The 14,149-nt window shown below is 41.1% G+C and overlaps 1 long non-coding RNA gene across 1 annotated transcript in view; it reads left to right on the top strand.

Annotated features, from left to right (window-relative positions):
- LOC148130832 (uncharacterized) overlaps window positions 1-14,149 on the top strand; it is a 30,584-nt gene that overhangs the window by 892 nt on the left and 15,543 nt on the right. The gene's annotated exons all lie outside the window — the stretch shown is intronic.

The raw sequence follows: 14,149 nt of genomic DNA, 5'->3' as shown, positions 1-14,149 counted from the left end.
CATTATCTCTATCTTTATCTATCTATCTATCTATCTATCTATCTATCTATCTATCTATCTATCTACCATCTATCTGAAAAATCTGAAAAACCTTTCCCCTAGGGGGAAAAACCATGTTAAACATCAATATGGCAGTTTTAAATATTTAAATATTAGTATTTTAAATAAATACAAAGCAAATCATAATCCTTCCCAGATTACTTGAATTCTATTTAAATCAGAGGTGGTATTCAGCAGGGTCTGACCAGTTCTGGAGAACCAGTAGTGGAAATTTTGAGTAGTTCAGAGAACTGACAAATACCACCTCTGACTAGCCCCACCCCCAACTATTCTCTGCCTCCTGAGTCCCAGCTGATTGGCTGATTGTTGCCCTGCACAGGAGAACGGAGCTGGAAAGCAGGTTAGTGGGGTGGGGTGGGGAAAATGGGATTTTGCAGTAACCTTGCCTTGCCACGTCCAGCAAACCATGCCCACCAAGCCATGCCACGCCCACAAAGCCATGCCTACAGAACCGGTAGAAAATTTTTTTGAATCCCACCATTGATTTAAATCTTTAGCAAGGTTATGTTTTCTGTATGTTTATAAAGTATACATCTATTACATTATGAACCTGTTTTGACATCTGCTATTCATTGAAATAATTATTTTAAAAAGCAAGGAATGACTCTTAAGTTCAAGAATAATACTAATGTAGTTATTCAAATGAATATTCACCAATACATGGCTATGTTTTAGGTTACAGAAGTGGAAAATATTATATGGAATTTATGATTGCATATTTATGATTGAATACATTCATATCTATAACCCTATACTCAAAAAGTAATGAAAAGAAAAATAAATATACATACCAATTATTAATCAGGAATCCACAACTTTTGAGGAAATGTGAGAGCATTTGGAATTCGGGATGTATCTGGGGGTTTATGCAAAATAAATGTTGCAGGACTTGTCCATTTGCAAATGGCAGTGGGCCTAAGGGATAATAATTAATCAGATTTATTGCCATTCTCTCCAACATACCCTCCCATAGGAAACTATTATGTTGTAGAGGAGGGAGATTGAAGAAAGGCAATGTTAAGTTTGGAGGAGTGGGCGTAATAACGGAGACAAGGCATCGGGTAGTGACACAACTCTTTAATAGTGACTTCAGAACAGAGCACGAACTTGGGCAGCAGCAGCTCTTTTATAGAGCTGACTGCTGCTGCAATAACCAATGAGAACGAGTTTAACCGCACTTAGTCTTCCAATCCAGGATGGCCGCTGTCAGCCAATCAGGTTAGCCGAAGGCAGCCAATCATGATCGCTTACTCGCAGACCAATCCGAACTGCAGGTTTCACGAGCCTACAGTTGGAGCGAAGCTCGAAGAGTTTTAATAATGAGTTTATTTAGTTAGTTTGTAACACCCCTCCCCCAGGTTCCGTCTGAGGGGTGGGGTGACGTATTCTGCAAATAGGCAGGCTGTTTCACCTGCCTATTCGATTTCTGCTGTTCTACCGGTTTCGTTCAGGTTCCGGTGATCGTTTGTAGAACCGGGTGGTGACGACGGTTCCACCGTCTTGCTGGGTGAATCAAGGCTGTTTCCTTGGCCGTTTTCTGGGTTCTCTGGGCTTGCTTCTCTGACTGGGCTGCTATGTGGCGAGGCCGTCCCTCGGCTCGGGCTTCCGTCGGGTGGTGAGTATCCCTGGCTGGTTGTACCGTCTGCTGGGCTTTGCTGATTGGGTCCTCTGTTATTTCTATTTCGGCCCCTCGTCTTCCCTTCCCCCAGTTGGAAAATCAGGGGGTGAGAGAGGATTAGGCGCCAAACGGGAACAGTTGGTCTATATGGCGCTTCCACAGTTTGCCGTCATTCATCTGTAAGCGGTACGATCTGGGGCCTGTTAGCTGCGTGATGGTAGCGGGGACCCACAATGGGTCAGCCGAGAAGTTTTTGCAAAAACTAAATCGCCTACCTTGAATGCACGACACTTGCTGCTGGAACCGTAAGGTTTTTCTGGCATGTAGGTTGGGTGCAGGCAATCGAGGTGTGAGTGAAGTTTCCGGCCCATCAAGAGTTCAGCCGGGTTCTGTTCATGGTGCTGTGTGGTGTGATGTGTTGAAGAAGAAGCATCCTGTTTATCTTGTCGTCAATATCGCCACGTTCCATTTTGTGCAGTGTTTTTAATGAATTGTACCATACGCTAGGCCCTGCCATTGGCCGCAGGGTGAGCCGGCGAGTTAAGGCATGGCGGATGCCCGGTCCGCTAGGTATTGCTCGAATGCAAGGGCAGTGAACTGGGGGCCATTATCAGAGACTAAAACATCCGGCAGTCCCTGCGTAACGAATAATCTATTTAACTTTTAGCGACGGCTTCTGTTGTGGTGCTTTTCATCTTGTGGACTTCGAGCCAGTTTGAATAGGCATCCACCGTTATTAGAAAAGTGTGTCCTTGGTGGGTCCCGCAAAGTCAATGTGGATGCGGGACCAGGGGCCACGAGGTGGATCCCATTCAGTTGGAGGTGCCTTCGGTGGGGCAGCGGGATTTCCTGGCACTTGTTGCATGTGGCCACCCAGGCTTCTATTTGTTTATCGATACCCGGCCACCACGTGTTACTTCTCGCTAACGCCTTCATCCGCACGATGCCTGGATGACCATCGTGCAATAGTTTTAGGACGCTGTGTTGTAATTTTTCAGGAATGATGACTCTGTCTCCCCACAAAACGCAGCCCTTCTGTGAGAACAGCTCCGTTTGTCGGTTTTTAAATGGTGTGAAGATGTTGTCGGGTTTGTTGTCAGGCCAGCCTCGTTCCACCCAGCTGAGGACCCGAGCCAATGTGGGGTCCTTCTTTGTTTCGGTGCGATGTCTCGTGCAGTCAGGGGTGGCGAAGGGAGAGTTTCGATCTGGAGCGCCGTAAGGGGTTGGAGCTGGATCGTCTATGGCTTCCGGCAGCGGAGAACGGCTCAATGTGTCAGCGTGGGGAATGGCTTTCCCGGGCGGTGTAACAGTTGATAACCATATGCGGCTAGGAACTCTGACCAACGGGTCATCCTTGGTGATAAGATGTGGGGAGTAGGCTTGTCCCCTGCTAATATGCCAAGCAGTGGCTTGTGGTCGGTTATTATAGTAAACGGCCGTCCATAAACATATTCATGAAAACGTTTAATAGCGGCTACAATAGCAAGAGCCTCTTTATCGAGTTGGCTATAGTTCCTTCAGTCTTTGATAATGTTCGGGAAAAGAAAGCAATAGGTGCCTCATTGCCGCTTTGGTAGGACATGGCTTAAAATGGCTCCCACCCCGAACGGCGAGGCGTCACACGTGGCTGTTAAAGGCAAAGTCTTGTTATACTGCATTAACACAGCGTCGGAGGTCAAAAGATCTTTTATTTGCTGGAACGCTCGTTCTTCCCGTTGTCCCCAGACCCAGGAAGCTTTCTTGTCTAGCAGACGATATAGGGCTCAGCTACAGTTGCCTTCTGGCGCAAGAAGATATTATAAAAGTTAATGAGTCCCAGGAAGGCTTGGAGGTCCGTTTTATTCCTAGATCTGGGGCGTTTTTATGGCTGTTACTTTTTTTTTCGGTAGGATGAATTCCCTTTTTATCAAGGAGGTACCCCAGGAATTCAACCCTCTCAGTACAAAGTTGACACTTGTCTCTCTTTACCTTTAACCCGGCATCTTTGAATTTTTGGAGAACCGCTCTGAGTCGGGTCTCCAACACATCTCTAGTGGGGGCAGCTATCAAGACATCATCGAAATAAGGCACGACCCCTTTTATGGCTTGCAGCAATCGCTCCATCAGGCTTTGAAAAATGCCTGGTGCTACACTCACGCCGAACTGGAGCCTATTACATTTAAATGCACCTCTGTGCATGACGATAGTCTGGGTCTCAGCAGTCTCTGCATCTACGGGTAGTGCTGGTATGCCTGGGCAATTTTGCAAAGATTTTTCCGCCGCTCAGGGAGTGAGGAAGATGTTGAACCACCGGTATAGGATAAGCGCTTTGCTGAAGCGCGTGGTTTAGGGTGGCTCGATAATCCCCACAAATTCTTATCGATCCATCCGGTTTCATGGAGTGTTACAATCGGGGTTTCCCAATGGCCATGATCGATTGGTTCTAACACCCTTGGGCTATCAATTTGTCCAATTGTCCATCAATCTTTGGTTTGAGTGCGAAGGCACTCGACGAGGCTTAAGGCGTATGGGCGCAACATCGGGGCTGAGGCTAAACGATATGGGGGACCCCTTGTACTTGCCTAGCTTCTCTGTGAATACGTCCTGGAACTCCTGGACGAGGCGGCTTCCCAGTCACTGCTCCCAGTCTGGTGAATGCCGGCTAGTTCAATCCCCAGTGGAGCGAACCACTGTAAGCCCAACAAACTGGGCGGTCTCGATCTACGATGGTAGAGGCAGAGTTGCTGTGTGGTCTTTAAAGGAGACCTGGACGTGGCGGGACCCGGCAACGGGAATTCGGTTTACCTGATAGTCCCTTAATATGACTTTCTGGGTGCTGAGGTCTTGACGACGGATGTCAGGGATCAGCTGTTTGAAAGTCCTCCACGAGACCATTGATAGGGATGAACCGAGTCTACTTCCATTACGCATGGACGATTCTCAATGGCGACCCTCACTCGGATCTTCCTTGCATCCAAGGATGAGGCGTGACCGATGGTGATGGTATGATGCGCCTCTTCTCGTCTAGCTGATGCAGCAGGCACTCGATTTCTGTAGTGATAGTGGTTCCATTGGTGATTCAGGCGGTCCCGATTCACGGGTGGGCTGCCCGTAGCTTGGCGGGAGTTGTTCTCTCTCGATTGGACTTGACCCTCGCTTGCTCCTGCAGACCTTTGCGATATGGCCCCTCTTTCCGCAGGAACGGCAGAGTGCGTCGAGGAATTTGCAATCAGCTCACGGGTGATTTGCCCCACAACCGGCGCATCGGCGCGAAGGTTTTGGCTTCGCTGGTCTCGCTGGTCACGCTCTGACCGGAGTCGGTTCACCTCTTCTTCCTCACTATCCGATGGGGATTCAAGGTCTTCATGGTGCGCCGTTGTTGAGTGCTTTTCTGGGAAAGGCGAAGTATCATTGGCGAGTTGACGGAGCGGTGCATTGGTGCGGCGCATTCGAGCGGCCGACTTCCTGGTTGCCTCTGCTGCAGTAGCGTCAGCGATGACATCGGCAAGATCGATGTCCCCTTTGGCCATGATCTTGCTCTGTGCCGTGTGGTCATCTAATCCCAGAACTATGCAGTCTCGCATAGCTTCTTGAGGTTTGAGAAACCACAGAGTCCACCTAGGTTCCGGAGGTCAGCGATGAAGTCTCCAATGCTCTCGCCCTTCCGTTGGTCCCTCTGGTAAAATTCGTGTCTTCTGATGAGGATTGGCACCGCGGGTGCATAATGGGCCCGAAGAATAGGAGAGAGTTATCCCAATCCATTGACTTAACCTCTGCAGGCTTTGCAAGTGCCTTAGCCATTTGAAAACGGCAGGCCCGCAATGGGTCAGGAAGACCGCTCGTTTCTTGCCAGGCGAAGCATCCTTTAGGTTGTTGGTCTCCAAAAACATCTGGAACCTGTCCATATACGAGTCCCAGTCTTCATTAGCCGGGTCAAATGGAGCGGGTGGTATGGCGCCGCTGGCCATCTTGCCGTTGTTGACGCTCTTTCAGCCACGTGCTCTGTTCGGTGCACAGCGAGTGCTCAGTTGGCTCTATTGTCTCCGCATCCCACCCTCGTCACCAGTGTTAAGTTTGGAGGAGTGGGCGTAATAACGGAGACAAGGCATCGGGTAGTGACACAACTCTTTAATAGTGACTTCAGAACAGAGCAACGAACTTGGGCAGCAGCAGCTCTTTATAGAGCTGACTGCTGCTGCAATAACCAATGAGAACGAGTTTAACCGCACTTAGTCTTCCAATCCAGGATGGCCGCTGTCAGCCAATCAGGTTAGCCGAAGGCAGCCAATCATGATCGCTTACTCGCGGACCAATCCGAACTGCAGGTTTGAGCCTACAGTTGGAGCGAAGCTCGAAGAGTTTTTAATAATGAGTTTATTTAGTTAGTTCGTAACAGGCAAGATGGCACCTATGCCTATGTGAGTGAAGCACTGGTTTTATATGTACTTTCCATCCAATACACATAAAAAAGTATTGTGGCTAACATATATCTATTGGATTGTTTTAAGCACTCCATTTTCAATGAATCAAAGTAATTTGTTTCCTAACACTAATATTTATCATCTCTTTATACCGACTCTTCCAACAAATGTGGTCTCAGTGCTCACACAAATACACAAATACACACACACACAATCTGCTATTGTAGTAACAGAAACCAATCAGATTAAACACATTTAATAAACTGGCTACACTATTGAAATGCCCCTCTAAGCCACTATATGTTTTAATTTCAACATGATGAACAAGACCAGTTAGAGAAGGAGCATCCAGTCTTGGTAACTTTAAGACCTGTGGATAGAACTGCCCAGGCAGCATGGTCCACGAGTCTTAAAGTTGCCAAGATTGGACACCCTTGATTTAGAGCAAAGCAATATTTTCTTCTTTGGCTAGGTCCCTCCTCTTTTAAAGCTTCTTTTTGTCTTGAATATCTCTACCTTGCTTAGAGGCTTGGTGAGGTGGTTCATCTCTTTGGAACAGAACAGAATGGGTAGAGCTTCAATTTTTCAATTGCAGCCACCGCCATCTTGATTTTTTTTTTTTACTACCTCCATCTTGGATAACCCTGCTCCCCTCCCAACCTTTGCTCTTTTTTCCTGCATATGTAAGGATATTTCAAAACAGCCAAACTCATATTATCATTTCCCCCTAATACAAGTTTGGGAGTTAATTTGGATTCAGAGGTATTTTTGGAAATAAAGGTCACACCGAAGGCTGCTCTGTTGGTACATGCCAGCTTCTACCCCTTCCCCTTTTTTAATTATAAGACTTCAAAAATGTAAAATTTTAGATAGGAGAAAATGCCTGGTAATTGCCACACTGGGAAATGTAATAATCAGTAGCAGTATCTTGGAATAAAGACTTATCATCTAGTTTCTATTTCAGCTGTTTCAGAGAAATAGGCTAATTTCTGTAGGGATATTAGATAATGGAAACTCCAAGAGCGCAGCATCTATTTTTGTTCTCGGACAGTAATCTAATTTCTTTTGTTCATGTCTCATATTATGCTTTCTAAACAGGACACAGTCTTAATTAGTTATCAGGACACAGGGTTCATAAATGCTTCCTTTAGAGCAAGATGATTTAAAGTTAGTGATTCTCAGACTTTTCAAGAACAGCGAACATCAATATCAGCAGAGGTGGTATTCAGCAGGTTCTGACAGTTCTGGAGAACCAGTAGCAGAAATTTTGAGTAGTTTGGAGAACCAGCAAATACCATCTCTGACTGGCCCCTGCCCCCATCTATTCTCTGCCTCCTGAGTCCCAGCTGATAGGCTGGGTCTTCTTTTGTTGCCCTGCACAGGAGAACAGAGCTGGAAAGCAGGTTAGTGGGGTGGGGAGGGAATGGGGATTTTGCAGTATATCCTTCCCCTGCCATGCCCCCCAAGCCACGCCCACTAAGCTACGCCCACAGAACCGGTAATAAAAAAATTGAATCCCATCGCTGAATATCGGCAAGGGGTACATAGACACAAATCATGGTCCGATGATTGCAGAGGTACTGGGACCGCCAGAACTTCAAGAACTGGTTCAGCACTGTTGTAAGTTTGAATGGTTGATGAACGAATGTTCATTAACTGAGGACCCTCTGTATTTAAAAAGTATTAAAATAGAGTAGGATTCACTTATTAACTGGACTGAATTTGGACTGACGCCTGGAAACCCTCTGACTGACCTTGTGTAATTAACTAAAAACTATGTGAGAAAGAACATCTGGAACTTTGCAAATATTTTTATTTACTTATTTGTGTTTTACTCATTCGTCACTGGGGCCAGGGGTTGTCTAGCATCTTAAATTGGTGCTATTTGTTTCATTGGCTTATTTTACTTTTGCAATGATATAAAAGACAGATAACAATGGGTAAATAAATATTTTGGGCCTATAGCCGCTAGGTTTTTGTATAAGCTTAGTCAGATGACCCTGAAGATAAGGTTTTATGGATTACAGATAGTCCTCCACTTACGACCACAACTGAGCCCAAAATTTCTGTGCTAAGCGAAACATTTGTTAAGTGAGCTTTGCCCATTTTATGACCTTTCTTGCCACAGTTGTTAAATGAATCACTGCAGTCGTTAGGTTAGTAACATCGTTGTTAAATAAATATGGCTTCCCCAATGACTTTGCTTGTCAGAAGGTCACAAAAGGGGATCAATGACCCCAGGATACTCCAACCGTCATAAATATGAGTCAGTTGCTAAGCTTCTGAATTTTGATCACGTGACCATGGGGGTGCTGCAATAGTTGTAAGTATGAAAAATGGTCATAAGTCACTTTTTTCAATGTCATTGTAATGCTGAGCCATCAGTAAATGAACTGTTGTAAGTTCAGGACTACATACAGAAGATTATAGTTCTTGTATGGTCTTACACTGTTGGGAACAAAAGCAAAGTCCTGAATTTTGAAATGCACTCTGGAGTAAGAGGAACCTACAATTAAAAATCTGCACAACAAGGACAAATACAGGTAGTTCTTGACTTACAACAGTTTGCTTAGAAAGAACAAAAAGAACTGTGGCAATATAAGTCTAGAGTCTCTTCCCTAAGGTGCTTGTTTTAAGAAGAGCTGAAGAAGCTTCCTGCATGAGAAGAAAAACATATTCAAAGAAAAACCAGAAAGTCCAGTTGCCTCTTGAAAAAGGACCTTTGGGACAACCATGACCTGGATGACTGAGAATCTCCATAGATATCTAGAGTGTCTTGCATAATGCCTGTATGATAACAAATCAGGTCTCCTTCACTTCTTTTTGTGAGGAGAAAGTCTACCTTCATGGCTAGCCAGGAAGAGTCAAGGTAGCAATATGGCCTGTAAATCCATTTGTTCTCTTGGAGTTTGGCCATTTTTGAAGAGCTACTTGTCCATGTATTCAATAGATAAGTGGAGTTTACACAGGATTATGACTATTATTATCATTTTCACTTACAACAAGCTGATTATTGGACTAATATTGGAAGAACTGTCACCAAACTGATTCTTCTTATCAGAAGGAAAGGAAGGAAGGAAGAAAGGAAGAGGAAAGAAAAGAAGGAAGGAAAAGAAAGAAAGAAAAGAAAAGAAATCACCTCAGGAATTACTATCTACAGTGCTCCTATTTAAACTTCCAGTCAGCTTTCAAGTAACCATCTAGCATTCTGTGACTATACACAATGACAAATTCTAATTAGGTTAATTTTGAGAGGATATTCGTAAAGTTTTCTTCCAGTTTCCTGCAAGACTGCTTATTATTCCAACTCCTTGGAGGGGGAAAAAGCTATTTGTGCATAGGATGAAGAAGTCTTGTATTTTAATTTGCAGTTTGGTTAAGATCCTGCTTGACTGATACCATTTGTTTAGACTTATCGACATGTCATTAGTGATGTAGTGGAGTATGAAAACAAGGCAATCTTCTAAAAATTACCTGTGTCTTTCTCGCTAAATTCAGTGGAACTGGCTTCTGAACAAACGTACAAGGCCAGATTTGCATTGCACAGTTAGGAACAAACATGTGATTATTCTCTCCATCGACTGTTACATGCAAAATTGGGTAATTATTGTATGAATTGTAGAGGAAAATATTATGATGGAAGCAAAGTAAAATCGTTTACTTTTTCATCAGTTTCAGTAATATAGGCAAACACTTTAGAGATACCAATAAAGGAGAATATTTGTGGCTCAGGGTTGAAATAAGGGGTCTTTTGTGCTCTCTGAGCTTGCTTGTTTTAGTGCAGATGTTTCATTACCCTAACTAGGTAACATTGTCAGTTTGAAGATATTTGTAATTTGGCAAATGTGCACATAGAGCTACAGATTTCTTTTCTCTTCAGCAGTTTTAAAGTATTTAAGTTGGTCAAGTAACAATTTTTTGCTTCAGAGCGGAGGGAAACACAGCAGCTCAAGACTGGGTAAATTCCTGAAGGTGACCGAAGATTAGATTAATGTTCGCCCTTTGCAGTAGTTGAAAGTAGGTTCCTTTAATTTGGTACGCCTATTGCAACTATTCACAAGATGCTTCATTTGACGATTGCAGCTAGTCACAAAACACACATTCACAGATGACTAAATTATATTTCCTGAGAAAGTTTAACATTAGATTTATTCCCCTAAAAATATTCCCCACTTGTCATTGGTATGTTAGTAACTGCATTAAGAAGTTTCTTTTTTACATTTCAATTCATTAAAGAAAACGAAGGAAAAGAAGAAGTGACTGGTTTTACAAGTACTGTTTCCCTAAATAAGATAAAGAATCTGAATGCAGGTAGCATTTTTTACATAGAATACGTTTTTATTATTTATTTATTTATTTTGTTAAGCATGTATAAGAAAACAAGTATACATATGAACATAACATATAAACATATAAGTATAAACAGGTATAAGTATATACATAATAAATGAGTACGAATAAATGGGAACAGTAGGACAGGGACGGTAGGCATGGTGGTGCACTTATGCACGCCCCATTACAGACCTCTTAGGAATGGAGTGAGTTCCACAGTAGACAGTTTAAGATTAAAGTTATGCATTTATATTAACATCATATATTAACATTAAAAGTTATGCATATATATTAACATACTTACAGAATACGTAATTATGTGGAATGTAAAATAAAATAGGTGGTAAGCTGAAAATGGGAATAATAGGGGATAAAATACTGAAAATTTATTTTATTTGTGGACGAAATGATATTGATATTGAATTAATGAATTGAAATATGAAATGGAAATGTATTTAAAGATGAGTGAAATGGATAATGATATGAGATTATATTATATAAGATTGATGGAAATGAAAGCATCACTATGTACAAGTGTTATAATCCGGAATCATGTTGCTCACATGAAGAGATGTGTAAAAATAAAATTTTTTTAAAACTTACAGAAAACGTATTGTAATACTTATATGTTTGTTCTTTCACAAGATAGGAAAATCAATGTTCTTTTTGTAAATGGTTGTAATATTGTCCTAAAAATTTGAAAGTTAAGGAGCACTTGGCTCGCATGGCTTCGACACTGGATTGGAAGTTAGCAGGCCTGTGTTTGAGACCTGAGTGCTGCCGCGAGATGGGGTAAGCTCTCATTCTTTGCTCCAGCGCCTGCCAGGAACATGAATGGAGCCCCCAACTGGGTGTCCCCCAGGCAATGGTGATGTCATTGGCTAATCCTTTCAACCCAGAGGTGACTTTGTGCTTCTGACATGAATGTGATTTGAACGTTTTCAGGTTTAGAGAATGTTTACTTCTGATTTACTACAATTATCTCTACTGTTAGGCTTGTTCATTTTTAATTTTTTTTGAAACAAAATATACTGAGTACTGCTTTGCATTGTTTTTTTCAATAGCAACTGAAGAAGTGTCACACATTCAAAGAATTAAGAACTACTAAATATTTGTGATTGATTTAAGTTGCAATGTCTTGAGGATATTCCTGGAAAAAGAAAAGACTGATTCTTGAATTTTGCAGAGTTTTATTTGTTCAATTTTATCCCTTGGTTTTAATAACCGGCTTATTTCAGGATTATATGTTTTTACGGTATTGAAGCAAATATTATTGAACAGAGTACCTGGAGGTCTTGGTCTTTTGATAGAAGTAAGGCAATGTGATCTGAAATTGTCTGTGATCCAGGTTAAACAACTGGCTCAGGGGAATGACTGATTTGTTATTTTGGATTTAGCTTCATTGTAAAAAAAAAATGGCTTTGAGGCAAAAGCAGTGATAATTATTTTTAGACATGTTCTTGTGTTGCTGGTATAGCAATTATTTGACATAATATATGGCAAGACATGGAGCAACTCACCTCTTGTGTGGCCAGGGTGGTTCTATTTTAATACTTTCAACCTCAATATTTGCTTTAAAAATTTCCATCAGTTTAGGTGACACTGAAATACTATTGAATCTTCATAACATCAAAAGACTTTTCTAACCATTTAATGCAAGTTCTAGAATTATTGGTATTTTGCTTCCACTGCCATGGCTATACCTATATCTAGGTATAGTCTGAGGATGTCTGGAAAATGCTACTATTTTGAAGTGTTTGACTTGTAAAACAAACCACTTAAAAAGAGACAAACTTAAATCTTCAAACTTTCCTTTAAAAAAAAATTACTTAAAAAAACAAGCTACGTCTGTATTTTTTCCAACCCTTTCCTCAACGTCTTATGAAATAGTGCTAATTCAAACATTGAATAAACTTCTTGTGTTCATTCAGAATCTCATTTCCTATAAAATCCATCTAGAAAATAGTTTTTAGAAGTCCCAAAGATGCTTTTCTCAAGAGACAACTGGACTTTCTATTTTTTCTTTGAATACATTCCTATGACACAAATAAACTTCCAGGTGACCTTAAGAACCCACTAAAAGAATGCAAATGACCAGCTGTCTGCAAGGTGTATAAATCCTTCCATTTCCCATCATCCAATCAGAGCTGAAGAAGCTTTTTTGATGAGAAGCGAAATGTCTTCAAAGAAAAACAAGAAAGTCCAATAGCCCCTTGAAAAAACATCTTTGGGACAACCATGACCTGGATGACTGAGAATCTCCATAGACATTTAGTTTTTATAAAGATTTAGGAAGCTGGCTCTGACAGATATTTTAGCATCTGATAGGCAAAATTATTGGGCAATGATTTTTGCTTTCTTTCCCATTAAATATTTAATTATAGTATCAGAAATGCATATGTATGTGTAGATCCCATGGAGTAGAACAAAAAACTCCAATTATAGTGACGTTTTACACAAGCCTGAGGATGGCAGATGAGATTCTGCTGAAATGTCGCTATAATTTTAAAAGCACAAATATTAAGACGTGGGAAAATACCCAAAGAAACCTAAATACCATACATATAAATACCTATGAAAACATAAGAATATATATAGAATATATACATACACACATACACATACACACACACACACATTTATATAAATTTCTTAAGAGCAAGGGAAGAGGAAGAGGAAGAGGAAAAGGAAGAAGAAGAAAAAGAAGTAGAAGTAGAAGTAGAAGTAGAAGTAGAAGTAGAAGTAGAAGTAGAAGAAGAAGAAGAAGAAGAAGAAGAAGAAGAAGAAGAAGAAGAAGAAGAAGAAGAAGAAGAAGAAGAAGAAGAAGAAGAAGAAATAATAATAATAATTTTGTTATGGTCACTCTCTCCATAGATTGTTGTTGGGATATTACAAAATTAAAAAAATAGAGTAAAAACAATTATAAATATGGAAGAAAACAGACACATTAAAATAAAAACAGTGCTAACAATAGAAAGACAACAAGGGCTCCACAAACAAATTAATTTCAGGTCTGGGAATACAGCCAGGTCTTAAGAGCTTTCTGAACCCCAGGAGAATGAGTGACTTTCTGATGCTTCCATGATTAAAAACTAAAAATTGCTCATATTTCAGAAAATGTCGTGTGCATTATTTTTGAAACCTTAATCATAGTTTTTGATCGTGGGAGATACTTAAGCTATGGAATTTCTAATTTCCATAAGAATAATTGCATCTCTTTATAGTCAAGAGTCAATTGCTATGGCACCTTCACTCTATAGAAATGCTAAGCTTGTATTTTCTTCTTTTTGTGGACATAGTGAAATTCCCATGAGGTTGTTCTAGGAAGGAAGGAGGGAAGGAGGGAAGGAAGGAAGGAGAGCTGAATTATCATGGAACTGATCGAAAGAAGCTAAACCAGCCAAGAGAAGAGAGCTACATACAAGCAAATATTTTTTTCTTTATTTCTTCATTAGAAATAATTGTCAGAAAAGTATAGAATTAGTATTGAAATTGGAATTGGAAGATGTTTAATTCTAAAGAGTGTGCTGAAATTAACTATGGCTAATTTCATGACTAACTCCGGGACAAGTTTCATTGATTTGATTGAGTCTGGTCTAAGTTTAACTAAATCTGGATCTAACCCCTTATATAAAACAAGTTGTCATTCCCTTTCAGCTACTTTTGAAGTTTATATGTATTTAATCTGTGGTTATGCCTTATTCCTCTGATCTATCCACAAAGGGTATTTCTGACTCTT

This window comes from Notechis scutatus, chromosome 4 (assembly GCF_049901735.1).
Source record: "Notechis scutatus isolate UNSWTSFEM ecotype Mainland chromosome 4, rNotScu1.2, whole genome shotgun sequence".
Classification (NCBI taxonomy): Eukaryota; Metazoa; Chordata; class Lepidosauria; order Squamata; family Elapidae; genus Notechis; species Notechis scutatus.
The sequence above is the reverse complement of the archived record's forward strand: the minus strand, read 5'-3'. Positions and strand labels throughout refer to the sequence as shown.